Here is an 8,958-nt window from a genome sequence, read left to right on the forward strand (position 1 = left end):
AATTAAATTAAATTAAAATTACAATTACAATTAAAAAGAATTAGAAAAAAGATTACAGAAATCAAACATAAACCACTAGATGGCATGTAACCACAATTACAGCAGAAATATTGCACACACACACACACACACACACACACACACACACACACACACACACACAAACTCTGTCATAAAATCAAATGTGCCTTCATGATCAAAGTTCGATAGTCAATACTGCTAGAAGAATCATACGTCTGAAAATAAAAGCCAGAACCTTTTCTGCTTTTGTTTTCTTTTGCCCCAAGATAGGGTTTCTCTTGATGTAGCCCTGGCATCCCTGCCTGGAACTTGCTCTGTAGGCTTGGGTAGCCTCAAACTCACAGAGGTCCTCTCTGCCTGCTTCTGCCACCTACACATCCAGGCAGAAGCTAGAATCTTTTTTTTTTTTTAACCTTCTTTTCTTTTATTTGTTTGTTTGTTATTATTACTATTAGTTTTCAAAGTATGTGTGTGTGTATGTGCTCTATCTGCTGCCTAGATGACTGCATGACAGAAGAAGGCACCAGAACCTAGGTGAATCCACCATGCAGTTCCTGAAAATTAATTAAAAGAAAAAAAACAAAAAAAGGAAATTCAAATCACATAGCAAGTAGAAATCTGCACAGCTGTCAGAGTGTTATTTAAGGCTTACTGTAAATAATAAAAATTGTTATGTGTCTTTTATCCAAAAACAGAAGGGAGGTGGTGTGCCTGCATATGGAAGGTGACAAGTGGGTGGCAGCCCTCTTGTCCTCTGACTGACATCTATCCTCATAAAGATGGAGGTGGCTGACTGTCACGTGACCTAATGCTCAAGGTAGCTTTTGTGTCCAGCCTCTAGGTAGCCTAGTTTGCATGTGCAGAAAGGTGAGGAGGCTCCCTAAAGCAGCCAGAACCCTTGACCATCCACAGACAGCCTCATACTGTCTTTTGTTATACTTTAAAATGCCAGACTCTGAATTGGTCAGTCTAAATTCTTTTGGTTTAATTAAATTATAATTAAAATGCATAATAAATGAAAAATATAACCAGTCATTCTGAAACCCCTTTTGTGTAACTCAGACTGTAGAATAAGCTAGCTGCAAAGTTACAGTGATCCACCTCCCTCTGCCAGCACTGCCACAACCACTGCCTGTCAAAAGCAAAAATCATAAAAAGGAAGAGGGGAGAGGGAACAAAAATAAGAAGATAAGAATCGTAGCCGGTCATAGTGGTATACAACTTTCATGCCAGCATTTGAAAAGCAGAGGCAGGCTCTTACTGGATTGAGGCCTACAAAGTGTCTTCAAGACAGCCAGGGCTGCTTACACTAAGAAACTATGTATGAAAAGAATAAATTTAAGAAAGAAAAAAGAAAGAAAAGAAAGAAAAAAAAAGAAAAGAAAGAAAGAAAGAAAGGAAGGAAGGAAGGAAGGAAGGAAGGAAGGAAGGAAGGAAGGAAAGAAGGAAGGAAGGAAGGAAGAAAGGGAGAGGGGGGAACAGAGAGAAGGAGCAGAAAAAAAAAGAAAGAAAAAAAAGAAAAAGAGAAACAGGCAGACTTAGGAGGTAGTGTTACTTGATTGGAGATATCATTTCTCTGTGTAGGCAGGCAGGCAGGCAGACAGCCATAGTTGTTTGCTTTAGTTTAGCTTGGTTTGGTTTTCAGGAAGTGTTGCCGAGGTCATACACAAGCACAGGCCCAAGAAATAAATAAATAAATAAGAAACACACATCTGGGAGGGGGGGGCTAGCTTGGCCATGGAGTCACACACACACACACACACACACACACACACACACACACACACTAATAAAATCAGGACATCCAGTGTCTTGGCCATCAATAGTGTGACATTCATGTCTTAAATTGCAAACCAGAAAGTCAGTTGCCCACCTACAAGTCTCTTTCTTCCAAGTAAGATGTCAGTTCCCAGGGAGGCCTTGGGAACTTAAACTTTACTCACTCACACCCTACTCAAAATAGAAGTCTGATTCTAAGTAGTCTGTGCACTGAATCAGTGGTTTGGGTGTCTCTCTTGTGTTAGGGCAGGGCGGGGGTTCCATCCCTAGTGCAGGTTCTAGGAGCAAATGCCAGAAAAGTATACACATGTGCGGGTGCAGGAAATGCTGCTGGGTGGTCAGTTTGAGTCCAAGCCTATTGCAGATAACTATAGAATAAAGGAAGCAGTTCGATTGGCTTCTATCTTGATTGGTTTCTGAGGACACATCCAAGGAGAATATGTAATCAATTCTGGCAGTAACAGCAGAATGGCAGGCTAGCCAGGTAAGAGGTTACCTAGCCCTTATCTAATCTGAAGTAGGCCTTCACATTCCATCTAGGCCTTAAAGTTTCCTCAGTCCTTAACATTCCATCTAGGCCTTACTCTTTTACCTATACCTTAACAGACAGCAGCTTTGCCCTCTGAGCCATCGCACAGGCATGTATAGATCAATGAATATCTTTCTCTGTATTCATTTATTTATGAGAGACAAAGTCTCTGTACATGGTGCAAAAACATACAAGACAGACCAGGCCGGCCACTCAATAATTTCTGCAGGCATGTGATGGAGGTGGCATCCAAACTGTGTAAGCAGTTCCATGCCACGTAGTTATCATTATTTGTTTTATGTATGTATGTTTGTATGTGTGAGATTACTTAGTTAGTTTCGTATTTAATTGAACCAGGGTTATTTGGGGGGGGGGGGAAGGAAAATTTTTTCTATATATACAAGCAATTGTAATTTGTTATAGTGTCCCTCCCTTTTGTGAAGTTTGGATTGGGTTTTGCTTGGGATTGTTTGTTTGTTTGTTGGTTGGTTTTTCCAGACAGGGTTTCTCTGTGTAGCCCGGGCTGTACTGGAACTCACTCTGTAGACCAGGCTGGCCTCCAATTCAGAAATCTGCCTGCCTCTGCCTTCCAAGTGCTCCCAAAGGCATGTGCCACCACTGCTCTGCTGTACTATTTAAACAGCCCACCCCCCCCCCAAAAAAAAAGAGCAACAGCAAAACTGCAAATGTTCCTTCCTCCCAGCTAACTTAGGTAATGTGCGTTTCTGTGCCAGTTGATTATATATATATATATATATATATATATATATATATATATATATATATATATAATACTGTGTGTGAAATACAATACAATAAAATAAAATTAAGATGCTCAATTTCTTTACAAGCTTTGTTTTATTTTATTTTTGAAGGTTTTATTTATTTTTTTATTTATATGAGTACACTGCAGCTGTCTTCCAACACACACCAGAAGTGTGCATCGGATTCCAAAGTCACCATGTGGTTCGTGGGAATTGAACTCAGGACCTCTGGAAGAACAGTCAACGCTCTTCAGACCTTCACACACGTTTTATTTTATTAAGCATTAAACATGAAGTAGAAATCATTTAAATATTGTCCAGATTGGCCTTACCAATTCCTAAATTGCTGGCAGGGTGAGGTTTCTAGTGAAAGTCTTCTAGTGAGCGGAGGCTTCCTCTTTCTGTTGGGGTGTGTTATCAACTCCATTACCATTTCCAAAGATCTCGGTGTGAGCCTATTGTTTGGTTCAGTCGGTTGCCAGAGCAAATGTGGACCTGAAAGGACAGTGAGTTCAGAGAATTCACACTGAAATCATCACTCAGGGACTTGAGGCAGAAAACTAGCCAGCCAGCCTCTGGATAGACATGGCTCAGCAGTTCAGAGAACCAGACCATCGCAAATAGTCCACAAACCTGCAGGGACGACTTGCAGATCCCTTCCCCCCACCCCACCCCTCCCCCAGCCCCACCCAAACATAGGGAGAGAAGGCAGTGAGGGGGAGGGGGAGGTGTTGTGAGAGAATTTAGATAGCTCGAACAAATAGCTGGAGACTTCATTCATTTACTTCTTTTATTGAGTGTATGGTGAAAGAGGGAAAATGGCTCAAAAGGGAGGGAGGGAGGGAGGGAGGGAGGGAGGGAGGGAGGGAGGGAGGGCAGACCGTCTTCCCATGCTGGGATCATTCATGCTTTAAGAAGGAATGCAGGAGGCTGGAGGCTCAGCGGTTAAGAGCCCTGACTGCTCTTCTGAAGATCATGAGTTCAAATCCCAGCAACCACATAGTGGTTCACAACCACCCACAATGAGATCTGGTGCCCTCTTCTGGTGTGTCTGAAAACTGCTACAGTGTACTTACCTATAATAAATGAATCTGAAGAAGGGGGAGGAGGGGGAGGGGGAAGGCAGCCAGTCAGTCCAAAGGTGCTGGTGTGCACTCTAGGTGCTTTATCAAAAAGCCTTTAGTTCTGCTCTCCCATTTGATTCCCAAAGGGCAGTCTTGGAACCCTGTGCAGAGATAGATAGAAATGGCAACCACAGCAAACAAGCTAGTTAGTGAGTGAGTGAGTGAGTGAGTGAGCAGAGCAAGAGAGCTGGCTGGCAAAACACACAAAGCCAAAAGAAATGTCTGTCAAGTTTGGCCCCACAAAACAAAGCAAGCTCACATACATTCCCTGAGACTCATCCCTGGCTACAGGGAGTGTGATGTCCCTGAGTATTTTTGGAAGAAAGAAAGAAAGAAAGAAAGAAAGAAAGAAAGAAAGAAAGAAAGAAAGAAAGAAAGAAGGTGGTGTCCTTCCTACATCCCCCTTGCATGAGCTAGAGGTTTCTTTTCCTCCTCCTCTCCTCCTCCTCCTCCTCCTCCTCCTCCTCCTCCTCCTCCTCCTCTTCTTCCTATTCTTCTTCTTCTTCATTTTTAGTAGAGGCAGAGAGAGTAGAGAAGTAGCAAGAGAGAAAGAAGTAAGAGAACAAGAGAGGAGCTAGAAGTTTATTAAGTTTACCTCACAAAACAGTCTGTGTTGATTGATGCCAGGATGAAGGAAGAGAGAAAGACAGAGAGACAGAGAGACAGATAGACAGACAGACAGACAGACAGACAGACAGAAAGACAGAAAGACAGAAAGACAGAAAGACAGAAAGACAGAAAGACAGAACTAGGTTGGTGAGAGAAATGGCTCAGCAGGTAAAACAGTGATTTTCCAAAGGCCCTGAGTTCAACTACCAATCACCTGTAATGAGATCTGACACCCTCTTCTGGTACATCTTAAGTCAGCTACAGTGTACTTTAAATAAATAAATAAATAAATAAATAAATAAATAAATAAATAAATAAATAAATAAATAAATGGAAGGAAGGAAGGAAGGAAGGAAGGAAGGAAGGAAGGAAGGAAGGAAGGAAGGATGGAAGATATATATTGTCTCAGGGCAGTCCCAAAAACTCAGTCCTTTAAGCCTCTGGTAAACTCTGAAGGGGTAAGACGTACAAATTCATCAGTCCTGCCTGCCTGCAGGTTGTGCCTTGCTTACTTCACTAAGACCCAAACTTTGTTTGATGTTTTTTGTTGTAGTTGTTGTTGTTGTTTTGGTTTGGTTTGGTTTGGTTTGGGGTTTTTTTTTTTTTCTTTTTTTTTTTGCCTCTGCCTCCCAAGTGTTGGGATTAAAGGCATGAAGCACCACACCTGACTGGTGTCGGAACAAGTAAGAAAGTAAGTAAGTAAGTACATACATACATACATACATACATACATACATACACACATACATACATAAAGAGGGGACACACATGCCTAGAGGTTGTTGTTGTTTTACAGCTTTATTGTACAAAGGCAGAGGGAAAGAGAGAAGGTAGAAAGAGGGAGAGAGGCCACGTGGAGAGGAGGAAGGATGCCTAAGGTTTTAAGATGCTCAATTTCTCCACAAATTTTATTTGGAGAGCTGGCTCAGTGGTTAAGAGCACTGTCCTCTCTTCCAGAGGTCCTTCCTGAGTTCAATTTCCAACAATCATGTGGTGGCTAACAACCATCTGTCGTGGGATCCCATGTATTATTCTGGTGTGTGTCTGAAGACAGCTGCAGTGTAGTCGTATAAACAATGCCTGCATGCATGCATGCATGCATGCATGCATGCGTACGTACATACATACATACATACATACATACATACATACATACATAATGTTTAAAAAAAAATAGAGCCAGGCAGTGGTGGGTGGGCACACACCTTTAATCTCAGCACTTGGGAGGCAGAGGCAGGCAGGCGGATTTCTGAGTTTGAGTTCAGCCTGGTCTACAGAGTGAGTTCCAGGACAGCCAGGGCTACACAGAGAAATCCTGTCTTGAAAAAAAGAAAAAGAAAAAAACAAAACAAAACCAAAAACACCAAAACCAAAACCAAAATTTAGAAATAGCAAGCCATGTAAATACTGTCCAGAAGATTCTGTCCTTAGAAGTAGCAGAACAGGGCTGGGTGAGAATGAGTGAGTGAATGGGCCTTCCTCTTTCTGATAGGGTGTGTTATCAACTCCATTACCATTTCCAAAGGGCTACATTCCTCTGGAGCAACGTGGACCAGAAAACAAAGAGTTCAGAGAGAAAGACACAGATGTGCAGGTCCCTACCCCCACGAGGAGATGGCGGCTTGGGGTGGGGAGTAGGGGGAGGTGTAGAAGGGGAATTTAGGTAGCTTAGACAAATAAATAACTGGAAACGTCATTCATTCTTTTATTTATTTTATTTTACTTTATTTTATTTTATTGAGTGTATGGTGGAAGAGTGAAACTGGGTCAAAAGGGAGGGAGGGAGGGAGGGAGGGAAGGAGGGAGGGAGGGAGGGAGGGAGGGAGGGAGGGAGGGAGGGAGGGAGGGAGGGAGGGAGGTCTTTCCCATGCTGGGGAAAATCTGTGCCTTGGGAAGGAAGGCAGCCAAACGGGTTAGTGCTAGTGCGTAGTCCATTGTGGTGCTTTATCCAAAAGACTTTGGTTCTGGCCTCCCATTTTATTCTCAAAGGGCAGTCTGCACGGGTACAAAGGGAAACCATGTCAAACCAAATGAAGTCAAGCAAGCAAGCAAAACAATTCATTGTACAAAGTCAAGCAAGCAAGCAAAACAATTCATTGTACATAGCCGAAGGAGAAAAAAAAAGTTAAAGATCACTTTGTTAGAACTTTTCTATATTTTAAGAAACATTAGGGCTGGTGAGATGGCTCAGCAGGTAAGAGCACCCGACTGCTCTTCCAAAGGTCCTTAGTTCAAATCCCAGCAACCACATGGTGGCTCACAACCATCCTTAACAAGATCTGACTCCCTCTTCTGGTGTGTCTGAAGACAGCCACAGTGTACTTACATGTAATAAATAAATAAATCTTAAAAAAAAAAAAAGAAAAAAAGAAAAAAAGAAACATTATACGGCTTGATATCCAAACTCTCTGGTCCACTAACATATCGCTCAGACAATGCTACCCAATGCAAAGCCTACCTCTTCCTCCATGATTGTTCCCCACTATGGATGTAGCCTGCATTGTGTGTGTGGGTTATGAAAAACAGAAAGGCAGGAGGAATTGGCTGACGGACCTCCTTATCTGAAAGAAAGAAAAGAGAAAGAGAAATGAAGCAATATAGATGTAGCCCAGTATTTTATTTTTTCCTCAGATTAAGAAAAGTAATCTTTACAAAACTCTAGCCATATCACTGTAACCTTCATCCATTCCGTTGAGATACCCGAGAGATACCTGACACCCCACAAACACCCAAATCGGAAACAAAAGAAACCTCCCAGACCTAATTGGTCCAACTAATTTCAAATGAATAAATGAAACCGGGCCAACTAGTTGATCTCATTATGTCTAATAATAATAATAGTAGTAGTAGTAGTAGTAGTAGTAGTAGTAGTAGTAGTAGTAGTAGTAATAATGCCAGGCAGTGGTGCAGCACACCTTTACTCCCAGCACTTGTGAGGCAGACAGAGGCAGGAGGATTTCTGAGTTTGATTGAGGCCAGGGTGGTCTACAGAGTGAGTTCCTGGGCAGCCAAGACTACACAGAGAAACACTGTCTCGGGGGAAAAAGAAAAAAGCAAGCAAGCAAGCAAGCAAGCAAGCAAGCAAGCAAGCAAACAAACAGCAGACAGACCACTATTTACAAGTTACCCATTTTTGGAATATATATGAAAAGAAAATCCTTTTTGCCAGCTGACTTACCAGTTTTGTTAAAGGAAGAAAACAGAAAAGTCAGATCATCAACCTAAGGATTTTAAGATGGGCTGGAGAGATGGCTTAGTGGTTAAGAGCACCGATTGCCCCCCTCCACACACACACACACAAAAATTAAAAACAAAGCCGGGCGTGGTGGCGCACGCCTTTAATCCCAGCACTCCGGAGGCAGAGGCAGGCGGATTTCTGAGTTCAAGGCCAGCCTGGTCTACAAAGTGAGGTCCAGGACAGCCAGGTCTATTAAAAAAAAAAAAAAAAGTGTGTGTGTGTCCCCGCATATATATATATATATATATATATATATATATATATATATATATATATATACATATATATATATATATGTATATATATATATGTATATATATATAAATATAACATCCTTTTAAAATTAAAAAAGGAAAACAAACAAAACTCGAGTAAGGGTAACTGGTCGACCTTCAATTTATTCCGCAAAACAAAACAAAAGGAAAATCAGAAAAGAAATCCAGATCAGACATTCTATCGACCGCATTGTGTGGAGAAAAAGACAAGGCCTCCCGGAGTACTATGGTCAACTTCCCAGTTCATTTAAATAAATAAATAAATAAATAAATAAATAAATAAATAAATAAATAAATAAATATAAAAAATATGTATAAAAAAGTAAAAGAGGCACGGCTATTTGTCTGTGTATACATATGCAGTTATATAATATTTTAAAAAGAAAAAGGTAAAGAAGTTGGAGTCTTTCTGACATCTGGTCGACCTCCACGGATTGGGGGAAAAAGACAAAGTGCCACCCGTTGTGCTGGTCGACCTCCCAGTCCATTTAAAAAAAAAAAAAAAAAATATATATATATATATATATATATATATATATGTATATATATACATATATACACATATATATATGTATAAAGTAAAAGAGGCACACATATACATTTGTCTACGTGTATGTGT

The sequence above is a fragment of the Mus caroli genome, unplaced genomic scaffold (genome assembly GCF_978045245.1).
Source record: "Mus caroli unplaced genomic scaffold, Mus_caroli_1 scaffold_21, whole genome shotgun sequence".
In the NCBI taxonomy this organism is placed as follows: Eukaryota; Metazoa; Chordata; class Mammalia; order Rodentia; family Muridae; genus Mus; species Mus caroli.